Source organism: Hylaeus volcanicus, chromosome 5 (assembly GCF_026283585.1).
Source record: "Hylaeus volcanicus isolate JK05 chromosome 5, UHH_iyHylVolc1.0_haploid, whole genome shotgun sequence".
Lineage (NCBI taxonomy): Eukaryota > Metazoa > Arthropoda > Insecta > Hymenoptera > Colletidae > Hylaeus > Hylaeus volcanicus.
In genome coordinates, this window is record NC_071980.1 from 12,068,871 (window position 1) to 12,089,133 (window position 20,263).

The 20,263-nt window shown below is 40.3% G+C and overlaps 1 long non-coding RNA gene across 1 annotated transcript in view; it reads left to right on the plus strand.

Moving 5' to 3' along the window:
- Positions 1-20,263, plus strand: part of LOC128876623 (uncharacterized) — a 60,175-nt gene that overhangs the window by 16,602 nt on the left and 23,310 nt on the right. The window contains exon 3 of the long non-coding RNA XR_008457077.1: positions 1,498-1,588. This is a non-coding gene — a long non-coding RNA (uncharacterized LOC128876623). The remainder of the gene's footprint in view (positions 1-1,497; positions 1,589-20,263) is intronic.

Genomic DNA, 20,263 nt, shown 5'->3' on the forward strand with positions numbered 1-20,263 from the left:
GCTTTACGTAGTTTCGCTTTACGTAGCAATGTTCTATAGTAACGATCGTCATCTGTTTTCTTTTATTTAAGACTTCTGTCTAGTGTTGCAAGGGAGGCATACATTAACTTCTCGCTTTACGTAGTCTCGCTTTATGTAGCAATGTTCCCAAGTACATATCATCATCTGTTTTGGTCTTATTAAATAGTTCCATGCAGTAACACATAGCAGAGAAGGTATTTAACCATTTCTCGCTTTATGTAATCTCGCTTTACGCACCCCCACAAAATTAATCCTAAATATAAAAGAACCTACGTTAAATGAATCTAATTTCTAAATTAATCGTGATAGAGACTTGCGGTATTGACTTGTACAAGCTCTAAACCCACCAGTTAACGAATATACATGTATTATTGCGCAAGCTCCCCAGGAATGGCCGCCAGGGGCGTCCGTCCAGCGGTTAGGCGCCATACTTCGCACTCTCCCGATCCAGCGATCATACAGCGGAATATTTGCGCATAGGTGGGGTAGAATAACACGCGAGCCCACCCTTAAATACTCGAAACGCTTTGAATGCCTTATCTCGGACATCTCTAGAACCCTCGAATTCGGTTGAACGCTTCTCGGAATTATCCGAAATCTCCGACGAGGTGGATTTCTCGCGACGTCCTGGCGGTGCCGAGATCCTTGTAACCGATCGAGATCTACATTGTGTGCGGAAAAACGATGGGTTCTTTTATTTTCACTTTTTTTTTGAGGGGGTTGGTCGAGAGGGTTGATTCCGAATTGCTTCGAGTGGATTCACTTCGCCCTGGGTAATCTGTATCGGGGGACACTCGTGTCGCTCTCTCGATAGACGAACACTTAACTTTTGCTGTCTGATTGCATCTGCGGGTCTCGATTGGTGACCCGTACCTGTTACATTCGCGTCTAATTAATTATTTCTTTTGTTTGAGACCCTCAAACAAAATGAATTTTCCGACCCTTGACAAAAAAGGAAGGAGGATGCAATAAAGCTCGTGGTATATATTATTATTTCTTCTTTATCTGCTTTACGTCGCATCGATTATGAAAATTGTTAGCGACAAATATTGATTGTTTGGGTAGAGATGGGTTTTGAATTATATTTTTATACATATATTGATATGTTTGAGGAAGTCTATCCTCCCTTTTCTCTTCCCTTCTTTCTTCAATTTCTTTACACTCCTATAGCAGGTGATTTACTGCTATATGGTATATATATCTACATAGATATATTTCACCACTTTTTTCAACAGTTCCTTACGAATCACCCTTTCTCAATTAAAGAAGTCCTTTAAATAATTTATCTACTCTATGTAGATGTTCGATTTACGTTACAATTTCTCGTTTAAACGATCGGAAGCAATACGTTCGATAGAAGATTATTCACTGTAGTTCTGTGACCGTTAGCACAGACCATATTTCACGTAAAATTCTATTAACCTAATGAAACGACGAAAGATTTCAGAATGTAATTCTCCGTCTTTTAAATTTCAGAACACGACGACTGCCCCGGAAAATTACGTATTTCGCCGTGAAAGCAACCTGCGGACGATGGCCAGATTAAAATCGGATTTAACTCGACGAGGTAAAAAAAAAAAGAAAAAAAATATGTAGCTTCGGTCGAGGGGTGTCACGAATCGGATATCGCTGCTTTAGGGGCATTATTTGCGTTCTTTGTCGTCAATTTCTCGCTCTCCGCCCTGTTTTGGGTGTCGGTTTTCACGTTTTTTCACCCAAAACCACCCCTGGGTCCATTGTGCGATCGACACTTTTTTTTTTCCTCAAAAGCGCGTAATCCGGCACGAGGGGCGAACTCAAGCATTTCTGCTTTATCGCTGTTGTGCAGCAGGTTGGTTACTGCAGGTACACTCTCGCACACACCCGTCAATAACAAACCTGATTTAGAGTCGTTTCATGCCAAATTTGATGCCATTTCGGGAGGAATTCTTCTCGGCAGGTGGTCGTGACAAAGAATAACGAATACCATCGGCTACGGAATAAAATATTACCTGGGAGTATCGAGGGATTGTTTACTTTTACATTTTTCTTTCGATATCAATTTTTCGTAACCATTAGACCGAGGATGTTTATGTAAATACATATTTTCACACGTAGAGAAATTGAATCAAACGCGAATTAAAGTATGTCTAAATAATAATCTTCATTGTAATAATTATTAGGGTCTTCTTAAAGGTACAACTTACACAGACAGTCTACTAAAGAAATTTATTTAAATTAAATAATAGATTTAGTTCTAAATATTTGCACGTATAAACTGTACACATGCACATATTTATAATGAAAAATTTATTTGGAACCATCAAACCTGCCATTCAATTCAGATGAATTTCTGCTCTAGACATAGACTATGTATGCTAAATATTATTTAAACTATTAGGAACTCCATAATCAAACATTTATTCTTTTTTCAAACTTGATGAATTTCATTTAAATATGTATATATATTTTCCCAGATGTCCCCCAATATTTATTTTCCGTTAACGCACAAACATCTACAGTCTGGCAGTGGTCGTTCAAAAATTAATCCTCGAAGAAGCAATTAAGAAACGAATTACTCCGTTGAAAGGGTTGCAACGCGGACCGTTACGGTTTTTTTTCGAAGGGCTTATCTAGCCACCGAGGCTGCGTATCGCGTGAAAAAAGCGCGCCAGGTGACGAAACCGGCGAATCGGTTTCGCTTTTCATTCAGGAAATTGGAAAACGTCATCTGGGCGCCTACCGTGCGGCAACCCTTTACCCGGCCCGTCCATCTCGGCCGTAAACCCTCGCAGCGGGGTAGAAATAAATGAAATTAATTTTCTTCACGCAACAAATTCCGGTAGCGAGCTCTCAAGCTGCTTTCCAGGACCTTACGCGAAATCCTCCAGAAATATTTACTAGGTATAATTAGAAAATATTAAAGGGATGGAGGAATTCCGGTTGCGGACATTTTCAAATTTCAGATCGGAGCAACGACTCCTGCGTTAATTTCATTTTTGGCACTTTTCATATTTCACACTAAAGGAACAATTTCTCGAATCGGGACTAAGCATTGCTAACAGAATCTTATTAAACATATTTATTTAAGAGTGGTGAAGGAAGAAAGATCGACTCTTAGGGTGTGTCGTGGTACAGAAAATTTTTGTCTTCAAATACTATATATTCATGTAGTTTAAATGAAAAATCGTATTTTTCGTAAATTAGATAACAATTTTTTTTCTGCACGAACATGTTTGTTCCATCATCCATCTACTATCAGTTTCTCAATCGGCACTTGAAAAAAAAATGTTGCTATAAAATGTTACACCCCATTGACTATATTCCTGAAAAATTCCTGTCAAAATCAAGTAACCCTATAATTACATCTTTTCTTCGCCCTTTTAAACCTGCCACTTCTCTCAACCTTCTTTTCCACTCCCAATGTGGATCTCGCAAGAAATAAATAGCGAAAATTTATAGTGTAACAGTTTTCGCTTCAACGAAACGACAGCGGGCACCGCGAGAAAATTTAAATGATCGTTCGAAGAAGCGCCCATTATGTTTATTGCGGTGCATTTTACAAACGTTATTCAAAAATGTATTTCCCATAGGTTCGTATCCACGCACGCGGGAGACAGTTTCATCGCGATAAAATGTGGATGCGCGCGCTAGCTCGCTCGACCACCCTCTTCCTCAATTTCACGCATACGATAGCGTTGCTGCGAGCATGGGACCAGAAATACCTGGTCTCCCGTGTATTTGCGTCTCAGGTAGTTACACACGCGCCCCTAGGGCGAGCCCAGCCCGCCGTGGCACGGTTAACAGGCATTTGCATCCCAGGTAGCCAGCCTCGCAGACGCTCCGGATCCTCGTCGATGAATCGCGCGACCCGATGAGAGAACAAAAATCGCGTTGCATAATAGGGGGTCCCGGCCGCGAAACCCTTTTCCTACCTGCGCCCCTCTCTGTCGCAAAGGTCGCCTCAGGTAAGATTTTCGGGGCCCTGTCGCACCTCTTACGAGAAACGAGATCTTTCGGGGTCCGCAGTCGCGTTTCGAGCTCGCGCAAGAAACGATCGCGGTCCATACGCTCCAGTTCTTGCGTAAACGAGAAGCAACCACCTCCTGATCGCGATAGAGTGATTTGGATGTTTTTAATTGGAGCGGGTGGGATAGAATTTGTAACGTAATTGGGGGAGGAGGGTGACTTTCAGTGAGGGAAGATGAAGTGAATTTTTTTGGAGGGGAGGTGAAGAGATCCGTGCATGTTGATAGCAGAGTATTCTTCTTATCGATAATATCATTGGTTTTTACTTGTGGCTTTTGGGACATGTACAGATCTGGGCATTTCATTTTATGAAAATGAATTTAGGTAGCTTCCTCTGATTGATTCTTCCAAATTGTCACGTTGACTTTCAGACATGTATTTTTGAACATTTCTGCTAGGATTAAATATTATTCAGACCACTAGAAACTACGTGAAATTCAACTATTAGTGACTTCATCAAAACTCATGAATTTTATTTAAATTCATTTCCTCTGATGCTCGACTTTCAGAATGAACATCTTTAGTTCTTCTGTGAAAAGCACCATATACGTGACGATCAACGTGTTACAGTTCTCATATTTCTACATTCTTCCATGCTTTGTTACGTTTATTCAAACTTAATCGTGCCATCACACTTCCACGTTTCACCTTCGTTCCCAACGGACTCCTTCGCAAACTATTTAATGAACGATCCCCCCTTTTTCGCTCTCGTACTCTCCTTTCGTCTTCTCTTCTATCGGAAGCAAAAAAGTGAAAAGCATAACCATCTCGCTCGATCGGTTAGGGGGTGGAAAGTTTCCCTCGAAGGCGAGAGTCGCTCGAGGAAATAATTTCTATTTCGAGGACGCAAGGTCAACCGTGTTCGTCGGGAGCCGAAGTTCCTGAATACTTTGCTCAACTTCGCGGGAAAGTATCCTCCGGAAAGAAGGAAGGCTACGGGATGGAGCGTCGTAAAAATTCGACCGACGTTGCAACGGCGTCGTACCCGAGGTGAGTTCGATCGCGATTGCCCGACGGTGGGCGCGCACGAATAATTAACGCTAATTGCTGCCAAGTAATTATTTTGACCGAATAACGAGAGAAACGGGGCTTGGGAGGTGCGCTGTAATAACAATGCTCGTCGGGACGAACGATTACAGCTGGTGCTCCGACACGGTCGCGAATATAATCAATTCCCATGGACTAATTAGGGACTCTGTATTGCGAGGAACGCGGAAATTAAATATTCTTTTAGGGAGGGATTGGTGGACGTATCAATTTGAAATTAGCGACCTATTTTTGCTTGTTACAGTGGTTAATTGTTTGACGACGTTCATTTTATTAGCTGGAGGTTGGATGGTCTTTTTTGTGTTTCACTAAGCCAATCTCGTTAATGTGTTCCTCTAAGGATAATTCATTAATGTAGTGTCACAAGATAAATTCATTCTTGTGTTTCTCTAAGGCAAATTCATTAATGTGTTCCTCTAAAGGTAATTTAGTTTTGTGGTTCTCTTAGGATAATTTATTTTTGTGATCTTCTAAAATAAATTCATTAATATATTCCCATAAGGAAAATTTATTCTTGTGTTCCTCTAAGGATAATTCATTAATGTGTTCCTCTAAGGACAATTTATTCTTGTGATTCTCTAAGATAAATTCATTAATGTATTCCCCTAAGTAAAATTTATTCTTGTGGTCCTCTAAGGACAATTTATTCTTGTGATTCTCTAAGATAAATTCATTAATGTATTCCCCTAAGTAAAATTTATTCTTGTGGTCCTCTAAAGGTAATTTATTTTTGTGGTTCTCTTGGGATAATCTATTTTTGTGTTCTTCTAAGATAAATACATTAATGTATTCCCATAAGGAAAATTTATTCTTGTGGTCCTCTAAGATAAATTCATTAATGTTTTCCCCTAAGGAAAATTTATTCTTGTGTTCCTCTAAGGATAATTCATCAATGTGTTCCTCTAAGGACAATTTATTCTTGTGGTCCTCTAAGATAAATTCATTAATGTCTTCCCCTAAGGAAAATTTATTCTTGTGTTCCTCTAAGGATAATTCATCAATGTGTTCCTCTAAGGACAATTTATTCTTGTCGTCCTCTAAGATAAATTCATTAATGTCTTCCCCTAAGGAAAATTTATTCTTGTGTTCCTCTAAGGATAAATCATTAATGTGTTCCTCTAAGGATAATTTATTCTTGTGATCCTCTAAGATAAATTCATTTTTGTGTTCCCCTAAGGCAAATTCAGTAATGTGTTCCTCTAAGAATAATTTATTCTTGTAATCCTCTAAGACAAACTCATTTTTTCGTTTCTCTAGGACAAAATTCATTAATATGTTCCTCTAAGACAAATTAATTGATGTATTCCTCTTAGTCTAATTTATTTGTGTGTTCGTCTGTAACAAATGAATTGTGGTTGTTCTCCAAGGGAGATATACATTTGTCGTCCTCTAAAGAAGTTAACTAGCCTACGGCCGTTCGGCGTAGATCGTTTTTTTTTTCTTCTGGAAAGTCTCGATCTGGAATCAACGGCACCTGCGGATGGAGTATAATCCGCGGTGACGCGCGATCGGTCGGATTGAAGTGACGGATCAATGACGAGTGTCTAATTAACGACCGCGTTCCCGGCGTCAGGCTTGCCTCGACTAATTGACCGTTCGTCTCCGTTGCAACGCGACGTCCTTACTAATCAATATTCAGTGAGTGGCATAAGAGAGCCGTGGGGGACGGGAGACGGAAAGAAATCGGCGCGACGGAGATGAACGTAGCTGGATGCTGAGGGACGGAACTCTGGAGAGTGAGACAGAGAGACGAGGAAAAAAAATGTCGAGGGTGCACTCCGGTTCCGTGGCTCGACGTGTCGCTACGACCATGCACACGTGTGTACGTTGGCTAGGTATGCGCATGTGTGTGGCTAGACAGTGTGTATGTATGTGTGAACGAGAATTCTAGTGGGTGCTCGTGCTTGGTCAGCACTCAAGGGGTGAGGTCACCCTATGGTCCAGCCGGCCAATGGGGCAAGCGCATTTTTTTTTATCAATACCACGTACTCGGGGGAGGTTGGACCCGGGGGGATGGAATAAAATGGCGGCTGTTGACCCCTTCGGTGCTGCACACGCTGGAAATTGCCCGTTCGCGAGGCTCGTTGCACGAAAACCATGAATACTCGAGTAATAATTAATGGAAGATATCAGATAGTTGAATCTAACATATTTTTGCTTGCTGTGTAATATTTATTCAGGCAAATTTAAGTTGTTGTCCAAGGTGTGGAGATGTTGAATCATCTCAGATTTGTTGGAAATCCTTATAATTTCGTTGGTAGAGGCATAATTCGAAGAGCGAATGGAGAAACGCTAAATACATGACAACCAAGGCTAGCACTCGATGTAATTAAAAATAAATGGGAGAAATGTATCAGGGGATGAAATAACAAACATGCATTTTCTCTGACGACGTGGAATTATATTAAATTCATTCGATAAATTTATAATTTAGGGGGATAATTATAAGGGCATCTTTACTGGACGAACGCCGCGGGTAACGATGGAGGAACAAAAGGTGTGAAAGGACCGCGTGGAAGAACTATCATCGCGACGAGGCAGCGCGATTGGTCGATTGACCTCTTCGCGATCGGCCTTCGTAGATGGAGAAAGATAGAAATTGTTAGGCTAAGAGGTTCCGGTGTCGGGGTAACCTTAAGGTGATTTGATCCCTCAGATAGCGAGGCGTTTCACGTTATCTGCCATCGTTATTTCCGGAGTCTTCGATTCACGCCCGCCCTTCGCGCGAAATGAGAGTCCAATAACAAAAGTAACCGCGGCGTTGAACGCGGATTATCGGCTTCCGCGAGCTCTCGAATCGAACTCGCGTGTAAAATTCAGACGGGGATTCGCGACATTTCGAGTACCTTGGTCGTTAGATACTCGGGGAACATTAGATACCCCGTTGTATAATCGTGCATTTAATTAAAATATTTCCTGGTAAAACGGGAGAGCGTATAACTATAATCCATTAAATGAGGGAGAATTTTATACGTACAGTTAATATCAGTAATTTGCACACTTGATTCAAATTTCTTGTAAAAATTAGGGAGAATATTAGATATTTATTTCTATGAACTTATTTCTGTATTTATTTCATTCAAATTCTTTTCCTGTTGAAATGAGAGAGAGGATTATTAATGTCCACTAAACGAGGGCGAATATTAACATTAATTTCCACAATCTTATTTCAGTATTTATTTAATTGAAATTGTTTTCCTACTGAAATAAGAGAGAGAATAAATAAAGTTCATTAAACGAGGGGTGAATATCAGATATTTATTTCTATAATCACGCATTTAATTAAAATTTCGTGAAAATCAGAGAAAGAATTAGCGACGTCCACTTAACGAGAAAGAATATTATATATTTAATTCAAATTTCTTTTCTGTTAGAAATTGATCGTCATTTGTAAAGTAAGCCTTTAAATGTTAAACTACCGATTTAGTGTTCTTTTTATTTCTTTCAAATTTCTGAATAATACAAACCGTTTTCAATCCTCTATCGAATCCCATTTAGCGAATTCTCAAATCTATAACTAACATTACGGCCGAATAATATATGCACACCTCCCGTGCACAAATATTTATTTCTACGTCGAGGAAATTGTTTGTTCGTCTGGTAGCCGGGGAAATTCAATAACCGTCGAACAAGTTCTTAACATTCCGCGAGGAAGAATCTATCAAAAAGTATACGGAGACATCCGAACGGTATTTCGACCATTATTATTCCAGGAAATAGAATTTCCAACGGACCAGAGGGCAGAACAAATATTTTTGCGCAAGAAACTCGCGAGATCCTGCTTTCACGTTAAAGAAGACGTTATTTCTAGACGAGAGTAATATTTGCTTTCGTACATTATGTCTATTGGAAAGTCCTGTACTCTGAACAGCGACACTTAAAGCTGTTATTTCTCTCGTAATTTTCGTGGTCATCCGTTACCTTCCATTTTGTTTAACTCGTGCCTGTTCTATTATAGCGGATAAAATGTGTTTCTTATGGCTGATAAAAGTAGTGGCAGCAGAAACTGATCTGCTGATACATTCACGGTTAATCCAATCGATATTTTGATTATTCATGGTCTTCTTAATATTAAAATCACCAAAGTCAACGTATAGTTATTACTAGACTGCGGATCTTTATGCAAAATAAAATCTTCGCGAACGTGCCTACAAAAATTAAACTTACGTTAGAATTCATTTTACCCTGCAATAATTATGATACAAACTTTACTTTCAATATTTTTTTATATTATTACATACTGTGTGCATTTTCTTGTATATTCAAATTTCCTATAAATGCATAAAATGCATAAAAATCCGCAGTCTAGTTATTATAATATATAGCTTTATTTTTGCAATTACAGGGAAGAGTATAATAATAAAATGTCTTCTCACAGGGTTTGTAATCGAGTACAAATAAAAATAGAGTGAATCGTCAATAAGTGTTGTGCAGTCATTTTCTGTGACAGTTACCAAACGAAATATGTGAAATTCGTAAATAAAACGTTGATGGCTATTTCACACCTAATCTAGACTAGCTTGGTAAGTTTAGTGTTAATCGTTCCACTTAGAGTTATCAAATTTAATGAAGCTGTTATAACAAAACTATTTCATCTATTATATTCTTCTCCAATTATAATCTCACTTTAAAAAAACTCGTATTTACGACTTGCTGGTGTTACTGTTAATAGTTTCACTTAGAGATATCTAATTTAATAAAAAACAATATCGTCAACTATATCTTCAAATTATAATCCTATTTAAAAAAAAAAATTTCGTTGTATCCGCAACGTATTTAGTTACGGCTAGTTTTTCGAAGGGGTTGGCCATCCATTGGCTGGCATCTGACCCGGAAGCGTTCCGCGTAGACTGCACTGACCTCCGCATAGCCCTGAAAGCCCCTTAGGCTCGTGAGTGGCGTGGAAACGAGTTTTGACAACTCTTGACCACGTGCCAACACCTTCTTCTCGACGCCTCGCCTTATCCCCCGTCTGGAAAGTGCGCCTCGGCGTTATACCCGGTGTCCTGGAAACAGGCGCGTTCGCGTATCGTTTAAAACGGTTACCAATCGATGGTGAAAATTGAACTCGCAGAAGTGCCTAACAACGTCTGCTCGCTACCGAACGGTGAACGAATTCAGACACTTTCGCTTTGTGCAAACCGCGCGTTCTCGCGTCAAAGGAAGCCCGTTACGTTGTACACTCGCTTGAAAAAAAAAAAAAGAAAACCTGGCACGGCTCCTCGAAGAGAGAATCGCGTAAAACTATAGTGTATTCCATTCCTAGGAAGGGAAAAAAGTGCACGAGAATGCAAGCCGAGTGCTCTTCTGAACGGGATTGATACATAATTATTGTCAGAGTAGATATTTACGCGTTTATGGTATAATGAATATTTGGGGAAGTGTGCGAGGATGTACACGAATGCAAAAATGTAGAAAATACTAATAATACATGATGTGAATCTATGTAGAATACATGTATATAAATAATGTATATGATACGTATAGTGTACGTGTTGTAATTAGGTTGCTGATCTTGTGCATTTATGATGTACAATAATATGGGAAACGTACATAATATATGCATAATGTCTACTGAATATATTCTACAATTATTGTAACGACTACAATGTAATCAGTTCATAATTAGATTGCTGATTTTGTGCATTTATGATGTACAATAATATGGGAAACGTACATAATATATGCATAATGTCTACTGAATATATTCTACAATTATTGTAACGACTACAATATAATCATTTCGTTTTGTATAGGTTAAAAAAATTTGTTATCACAGGATTTGTAATCGAGTAGAAATAAGAATAGAGCGAATCGTCAATAAGCGTCGCGCAGTCATTTTCTGTGGCAGTTACCAAACAAAGTATGCGAAATTCGAAAAATTCCAAATCCATAATATACATTTCTGCGTTGCTACACACTCTCACACAACTCCCCACATTTTCATTATAAATAACTGCACAAACATTACCAAATTAGTAATAATCGAGTGACTTTAGGAAGCATGAAGTTCATCAGTCAAATTGAGGGTAGTAACCTATTAAGATACTTTCCGTATTAATCTACCAAACTCTCCCTACATATATCAAATTAACAAAAAACTACCCCACGTTCACATAACATTTCAAATTCCTTTTTCACATCTCGTAACATTGAATTCTCAATTATTCCCAGTATTCGATAACTCTGCCCCTCACCTTAACGAGTCCATAAAGGTACACAAATATACCGTCTGACATATTCACCTCTAAAGACAGCGCATTACATTTTCAACTATTGCGACTGCACTGTCTGTAGCAATTTCCGCCAGGTTTTTTTTTCCTCGCCAACTGTACCTTCCCCATGCAACAGCTCTCATTATCGTAGTCGTCTCTGTAACGTAACGCGCGCGTACTTTTCAGCGAGAATAACAAGTTCGCAGTCCGAAAGAATAACAAGCGCGTGTATCCATCGGACGCGTATCTCGTCGTCAGTCGAGAAGAAACAGTTGCGTCAGGGGGAAAGGGAACGGAGGGACGCCGTTCCACGGTGGATCTTTCGGAAAACTTCCTTTTTCGTCCCTCGACACCCGGGGACGTCCCAGGCATAAAGGACGATTCGAATGGTGGCGCACAAAACATCACTTAGAGATCCCCGGCTAGGCTCTCGGCGCGCAAACACGCTAATGGAGCCTCCGCCATCTACCCCCGCGCGAGTACGTATAGACGAGCTTCTTTTCGCACCTATCGCGGGACGGGCACGTCGATAGCGAAGCGCCTTCCTTTCGACTACTCGCCGCCGCCTCCGACTAAACGCGGAAAAGCGTTTTTCAAAATATGCACTCGGGGATGTTTGGTTGAGGACTGTTGAGGACACGCTGCTTCGAGGAATGTATTCGGAGGAATATTGTAGAATTTTTGGCAAAATGTTAGAAAATGGGGTTGAAGGTTGTAATTGAGGGACTAGGGGATGTTCAAGCGCGAGGATCGTTGGGTATGCTTCGGCTCGACGAATGTCCAGGATGAGGGATAGTAGAATTTGCTACAAGGAGTAGAGAAGGTGTGGAAAAGTGTGAAGGTTTTATTTGTGAAGTTAGAAAATGGGGTTGGAAATTGTAATTAATGCCCTAGGTGAAGTTGCGTGAATGTTTGAGAAAGGACATGTTGTTTCAAAGAATATCTATGGCGAGGCATAGTAGAATTTGCTACAAAGACTGTAGCAAGTGTACAAAAATAGTTTTTAATTGAGAAGTTAGAAAATGGGGTTGGAAACTGTAATTAATTCCCTAGGTAAAGTTGCGTGAATGTCTGAAAGAGGACATGTTGTTTCAAACAATATCCATGCCGAGGCATAGTAGAATTTGCTACAAACGTACAGGGAGTGTAGACAAATAGTTCTTCCTCTAAATGTTACAAAACGAGGTTCAGGAGTATATTTAAGATACCCAAGACTACCCTAGACTCTGACACATCTTCCAATACGTTTAGAAGAGCTCCAAACCAATATCCATCCTTCACACTGTCAGGAAATGCAAGGAATATTAAAAATAAAAAATTGTAATCATTCAGCAGAAACTACAAATAGTACAAATTCTTCTATCGCATTTTATGCAATATACAACACCCCCAAAAGAATTATTAAAATATTTTCAGCGAGATTAATTCGTACTCGCAATAAATAAATGAAAAGCATTCAAGTTCAAGTAGATGCTCTCCTGGTAGCAAGGTTATTAGCCACAACCGATTAATTGCAAAATTTCGAACGTACCACCCACGCGCTACAAATTTTACAAAAAAAAAATGTCGAGAGGACTCGCGCAAATGGCGAGGTCCATTGATGACGAGAAACGTTAACAAAGAGAGCCCTGAGCCTGCGTACCACGAGCTCTCCAGCGATATCAAAGCCCTCCGCGCCAAAGAACGTGTAAGAAAGAAAAAAAAAGGACTGAGAAGATCGTCGGAATATTGGCGCTGTAAAAAAAAAAGGACGGACGGAAGAAAGGGTTAGATAGAGCGCGAGGTATGCCATCGCGAGGAGTAGGAAGCAGAAGACGTCGGAGGGCCACGGGGGTTTGATGTCGCTCCACGAGAGGACCGAGAAGGATACATAACTCGTCCCTCGACACGAGTATTCCGTACATATGTGCGCGTCCGTGTATGTACGGTCTACGTGGTTCCTGGCCTTGTGTGATCGTCTGTCCCACGCGCCGACCTCGTCGTAGATCAAAACGATGTACCAATTTCGCGGGGTACGGTTACGCTGAGATCAAAAAAAAAAAGAAGAAAAGAAAGGGAAGAAGGTTGAAGAAGAGGAAGAGGAAGAGGAAAAAAAGGACGATCGTTCTCCGTGTGTATCTGAATTTAAATTTCGAATTCCGGTGCTGGCATATGGTCCCGCGGGAACGGGAGATATCGGAGTCCCCTGGTCAGCCATCGGATGCAGTTTTCGGTCTCGACGTCCTTCAATTTTTGAACAGGATCGGCCGAAGGTGTCCCGCGGGACGTCAACGGGAAGACCTTACTCCGATGCGTATATATCCGACAAGCGGTGACTCCACCCTCGCTGTAAATTCCAAATAACCCCGTAAAGATACATCGCATGGTCGCCATTTTCGAGTTATTTACGAGGAGGCCGCGTGTCTGCCAATATCGACGACCATTGACGCTGGAATAACCGTGAGAGCATTAAGAGGGCGCAACTGAACTCGATTACATGACAATTTAGGGACTAATGAGTGTGACACATTTTAAAATGAATAGAGTATTTATCTTAGGCCTTTCACTTTCGTTTGTTGCGCTCGGTTCACTTGTTCGTTCTCGGACTTGCAAGGAGACATCACACCTGCGGGGTTGTGGATTTGGTAAACGATTTGGACGTTTATTTTATTGGTAAGGAAAGTGGTGTAACTCGAAGTTTTTGTGCCGTTGGCCCTTAGTTTTCGTAATGTTAATTGTTAAAGTTTAGAAAGTTTCATCACGGAAAATTCGTTCATTCCAGATATTTCCATTTGACATTTTTAGATATTGTTTTCTTTATTGGTATTAATGGGGTTGAAGATTGTAATGAGTAGGCTAGATGAACTTCGGGGGATGTTTGTAAGAGGAGGATTGTCAAGGACAATCCTAATAAATAGCAATCATTATAATAACATATGATATAATGTATATTATTTTTATTTGAATACATCATATTTGAGAAGGTGGAAAATGGGGTTGGAAATTGTAATTAATGCCCTAGGTGAAGTTGAGGGATGTTTGTAAGAAAAGGATTGCCAAGGACAATCTTAATAAATAGTAATCATTATAATAATATATGTATGATACAATGTATATTAATATTTTTATTTGAATACATCATATTTGAGAAGGTAGAAAATGGGGTTGGATATTGTAATTAATGCTCTAGGTGAAGTTGAGGGATGTTTGTAAGAAAAGGATTGCCAAGGACAATCCTAATAAATAGTTAATATTATAATAATATATAATATAATGTATATTAATATTTTTATTTGAATACATCATATTTGAGAAGTTAGAAAATGGGGTTGAAGGTTGAAATGAATTCGCTAGATGAAGTTGGGGGGATGTTTGTAAGAGAATGATTGTCAAGTAATCTAATACCTAATAAATAGTTCTTATTATAATAATATTATTATAATACATTATAATCTGAGAAGTTAAAAGATGAAGTTGAAAATTGTAGTCTAGGTGGTTCATTAGAAAATTGAATTCAATAAAAGTTTCACTCGTCACTTCGATGGTAGTTTCACCCTTTGAACACGAATATCACCCAACACAAGAAAAATTCATGTCCAATATTATTCAATACTCTACCAGTCCATCATTAAAATCGGTATATAACAGTGTTTCTTGTAAATCTACTTCTAACTTCTCTAATCAAACTTCTAACACCATCTACAACGTACGAACGAGACGAAACGAAGATTCTTCGACAAACGAGCATTTTCAATCGCGCTTCCCGAATTAGCGGTCCTCTGGTCTCTGGCCGGACGAGACGAGATTCTCATGGTGTTTTTTTTCCGAGGGTCCGTCGGGCGATCGTATCGTTTTTCTCCTCATTTAACAAATCCTCGTCGACGTTAGGCGTCTCCCCTCCTAAAACGAAATGGATCGCGTCTCTTCATTTCCTCCAGCTACCTCGTAAATCTCGATGCAACTCTTCCGCGATACCCAGTGCTCCGTTTCTTTTTTTTTTTATTTCTTTTCGTCGGGCTCGCAGCGATTCCAAGAGGGTTCCGTGAAAGGGTTTTTTCCCAAGAAGACCCGTCTCTATACCCTTCTCCGCGAAAAGAAAGAAGTGTAACGCCATGTGATCTCCGTTTCGCGAAGTACACCCTGGAAGAGGTCGATCGAAACGATAGGGGAGAGCACAGGGGTGGAGGTAAGAGGCGAACCGTCACCCCAGATATCGCAACTGACACTAAATCATTAATTTGGCCGGTCGGGTTCTCTCTTTTTTTTTCTACAGGTAGCCGAAACCCCTTTCGGTCGGGCAGGTATGCCACCCCTTTGTACCGTTCTCCGTGGGTTACGGGAGAAAAAAAAACAACTGTCGCGCTCGGTTTTTTTCCAACGCCGATGCCCTGGCCCATCTCGACCCTCGGAGCGTGTATCCCACGAAAAGGAAAACACTCCGCGCTGTCATATCGGGGACTAATATATTTTTGATCGATACAGCCGGGCCCCGTTTCCCACGACCGGAAGAACCAACGGGCCCCTTGGAAACGTGAAAAAGCGTCGTTGTCCAAACAAACACACCCATCGCGTGACTTACCGTTCTCCGGTCGAGTTTCGCGTTGTCACGACGACCCATGTTTGTTCAAACTTCCTTTTAAAATTATTTAATCGGCGATAATCCCTTTCTCGCGATCTCAGAGAGAGATACTAATTTCAATACTTCCTTATACATATACATCCTACATAGATTGCTATGTACATACATGACGTACTCCTTTTATCTCTCTACATTTTACCAAATAATTTTAGTTCTTTCATAAAATGACGTACACGTCTTAATTATATAATCTTTCTGTGCTCATTGAAAGAATTTGTCTAAATTAAATGATAGGATTGATGCTTCAAAATAAATTTTTCATTATATATACGCAAGTGTAAAGTTTATCCATGTACATATTTATAACGAAACATTTATTTGATTACTTCATTTAATTTTGATTATCTATTTCTCGATCATTTGATTTAGACAAACTTCATTAATAGACATAGAGGATACGAATATTTGTGACACCGACTGTTTATATAATTATGTAAAGTATATATATATTAATATTAGTAATTAAATTACACAGACGAATTACAATAATAGCAGATAACACAAACGAATATTAATAGGCACAAGAACAACGTGCAAACGGTAACCTAATTTTTCCTACGCAATTTGCATATCTGCTACGTTCACGAACAATCCCACTGCTCGCTAAGTAGCCAATAATCGTGCATAAACGTCTCCAGTAGACCAAACGTGTCTGTCTGAAGATTCGTTTCGCATTTTATTGAATTCCAAAACGCCAAGGAGATATTATCGGGGGCATATCGGGCATCGAGTCTTCGGGGTCTCGCAGGAGACTCCATTAAAGGGTCGAACGCGACTTAATATGCGACGTCACGAAGTCGGGGGGACCGGAGCCGTAGCGGGAGAGGAGGTCTCGTCTCTGTGCTCGTACAATGGACATCTAATTCGAGTGGCGGCTCTCGTCGGCGGAAAGACGGAAAATCGGGGAATCGGCTTTGGTCCAGATGAAACGCGAAAACCAAAATCCCCGATGTAATCCTTCCTTTCAGGCTGCTGATTTTTTTTTTTTACTCTCTGCCTCCTCTCGCTCTCTTGTTCGCCCCGCACTTTGCATCCCCCTACCCCATTCTTCGCAACGTCGAACCCCTACCCGTCGACTTCTGTGCCCCGTCTGTCTCCGTAAGCTTCGGGGGTACCCTAGCCGGACGAAATTTTAAGGGTTAAAAACTTGCACTCGACTCGACAATGCGTGTGCAGGGACGGGGGAAAAAAAGAGTGATGAGAAAGAGAGCGATCGAGAAGGGTAACGATCCCTGGAAACGTCAGGACTCTCTGTCTTTCTTTTTCTATCTTTGGCGACGATAGAGCAACGAAAATAAATAACGAAATAAATGACAATCGTTCTGGAAACTGTTTTGGGTTTTGTAGCGCGACCGTGCTTTCACGCAGCCACCCTGGGCATCCTCTTTTTTTTCCACCCCTATTGTCGACGCTGCTCGTCCTTCCGTCGAGTCACAGAGATCGCTGGCCCCCCCCCCCCCCGCGACCACCCGGCTAGAAATTTATTAGATATTTATTGCGTCTCGGTTTTGTATCGGGATGAAGAGATCCATTGGCGACGCCGCGATTGCTTCATCGCCCGGCGATCTCTTCCTGGGGAGTCCTTGCAGGACCGTTACAATGTTAACAGTTGAATGTAAGGCAAAATTGATGGAGAATAAAATGGTTGCGTTTTGGAATTATTTGTGTTTGGTGGAGTGATTCGAGGAGCAATTGGTAGGTGCTTTCGAACGCAAATATTGCAAGATGAGACTGAAACGAGTAGACGCGTTACGATTGGGGTTTAGGAGACAGGTGAGGGAGGATTAGATATAGAGGATTAGATGATATTAGGCGAGACTGAATTTTTATTACAGTATGATCCTTCGAATAACACTTGCATCAGGTTTAAATTAAAAATAATTAATAGAGCTGATATAATAGAGAGATATAATTAATAATAACTACTTACTTTGTTGGCAACGCCTAACCCAGTCCTAACCCCCATCAGTTTTGAAATAAAAATATTTTTCACATCAGTATAGAGTATATTAACAGGTAAATAAAGTGGAGAAGTAGGAATTGGTGTAAAACAAGGTAAAATTGAGCAGATTCATCCCTTTGCGTGGTGATTACTTTTCACTTTTGTTGGCAACGCCTTACCCAGACCTAACCCCCATCAGTTTTGAAATAAAAATATTTTTCACATCAGTATAGAGTATATTAACAGGTAAATAAAGTGTAGAAGTAGGAATTGGGGTAAAACAAGGTAAAATTGGTGTTCAAACAAGGTGAATATTCTACAATATTGCTGGCAACGCCTAATCTTCTAAATAACTTTCGCAACAGTCTCAAATTAAAAATAATTGGTAGAATAATATAGAATAATATACTTGCATATTAACAAGAAAAGAAAATGGACATTCAGGAAGTGTGGTAAAACAGGACGAAATTGAGTAGATTCACCCCTTCGATTATGTTTCAATTTCGTCGTGAAGCTTACTTTAATTCCGTTGCTTGTAAATGGGAAACTTTCGAGCATCTCGAGTGTGATATTACGATGGTAGGTGTAAAGAAAGGCGAACGGTAATTTTACGTCGGGGGCGGTTGAGCCGGAGGGCGAACTTTGACTGCGTCCTGTGCGAAACAACCCTTTGAGTTTTTATACCGAGTTACCCTTGATGCTACACTTGGTCGTGCTCCTGTTCTCCGTGCCAACAAAGCGTTCCAAGTTTTTTAGAAACCTGCTACAATTTCACTTACGCAACGCGTAAGGTGGAATGTAATTGGCGTTGCAATTGCGAAGGTGGAGGGACCTCCTCAAAGGCCAGAATGCTCCGGGAATTGAAAACTCGTTCATTTATCTCAGCAGAGACTAGGAGAAATTTCTACGAATTTTTGTTTCAATTACTCAAACACCTTCCGTTCAATTAATACTAATCAACCACTTCTTGCTTCTCACGCCGACTATTACAACTTCGAAAAGAGTAATTACAATTTGAAACAATTAACACGTACGCATCTGGTTATCTAATCTAAAAATTCTCATCAAGAGTCGAAGCATAAAAATCGACTGTTAGTTAAAGTAACGTTAATTCTTTCCATATTGAAATTGCAAATAGGATAATTGATTTTTATGAAAAACTGTTTTAAGACAATTTATTCCGATTAATTCGCTGAAACAACTATGGAACATTTTTTAGTCACGAAGCACGAAACGAAAATTAGCATTCCATTCAACTGGTTCGCTCCGTTTCTTCCCCGTCGTTTCTCGCTCACGACGCGGAACTTCGAAGGGCGTCGTCGCGAAGGGGGAGGAGCAAAAAGAAGTCAAAAGGTCGGAAAGAATTTAATATTAAAAAACTGTCATTCTGTGTCGATATGAAAATTCCAAGGATATCAGCTTTTTTTCCGACGTCTGTTTCCTTCGCCCGTTTCCATCCCTCGTTGGCTTCTTATATCGCGGCCCCGTCCCCGAACCACCCCCCATGTACCGCTGCCTCCCGCAAAACTCGCTCTAACGGGTGTCCCGATGGTTTAACGCGGCGACGTCCCCTTGCGAGGGAAACTTTATCGGAACGGAGGTTGTTTTCAAGGCAGGGTCGCGCGTTTAAGAGCATTTGCCCGCGACCGTACGGTAAATTTATAATTTTCCTCGAGTATGGCAAGCGGCCGCGGTGGCGCTCGACTATAGCTAACCCTGATCGATGAAGCCATTACTTGGTTGCAACTTAAGGGGTTACCGCCACTGTTTCGCCTCGAAAAAAAGGCCAACTTGGTCCTCGTGACTGCATGAAAAATAATACCTGGCGGGTGGGCCATTAAATAGAAAGAGGAAAATGTTGAAAAATATCGAGTTGGTAGTTTTCAGATTTTAGCACGTAAATAATAAACGATTTTTCTTGAACAGAAATATGTCTGTTTTCGACGACTAATTCGATGAATCTCCGTATTTTGGTTAAATCTCGCAATTAAATATTTTCTTTAGATACGATTCGGTAAAATTTAAAGACTCCAAGCAGCAAGAATGTTAATAAAAAAAGAATCATATTTTTAACCTAAATTCTCCTGTAACCTCCTATAATGATTATCACCCTTGCAATTAAATATTTTCTTTAGATACAATTTGGTAAAATTTAAAGATTCCAAGCAGCGAGAATGTTAACGAAGAAAAAAAAACATATTTATAACCGAGAAAAACACTCGTGACCTCCTATAATGGTCTAACTCCTTAGCGGAAATAGAATTTCACGCGAAGCTCGTCAAGCAGTTAGGAGGTTGGTTTTTACGCGGTGCTTTCACCCCGATGGAAAGAATTCGCGTCGAACGCTTTCGTGGGATGATATCATTGCGGCTGATATCGATTTCGGGGCAAGAGGTCGACCCCGCGAGCAAC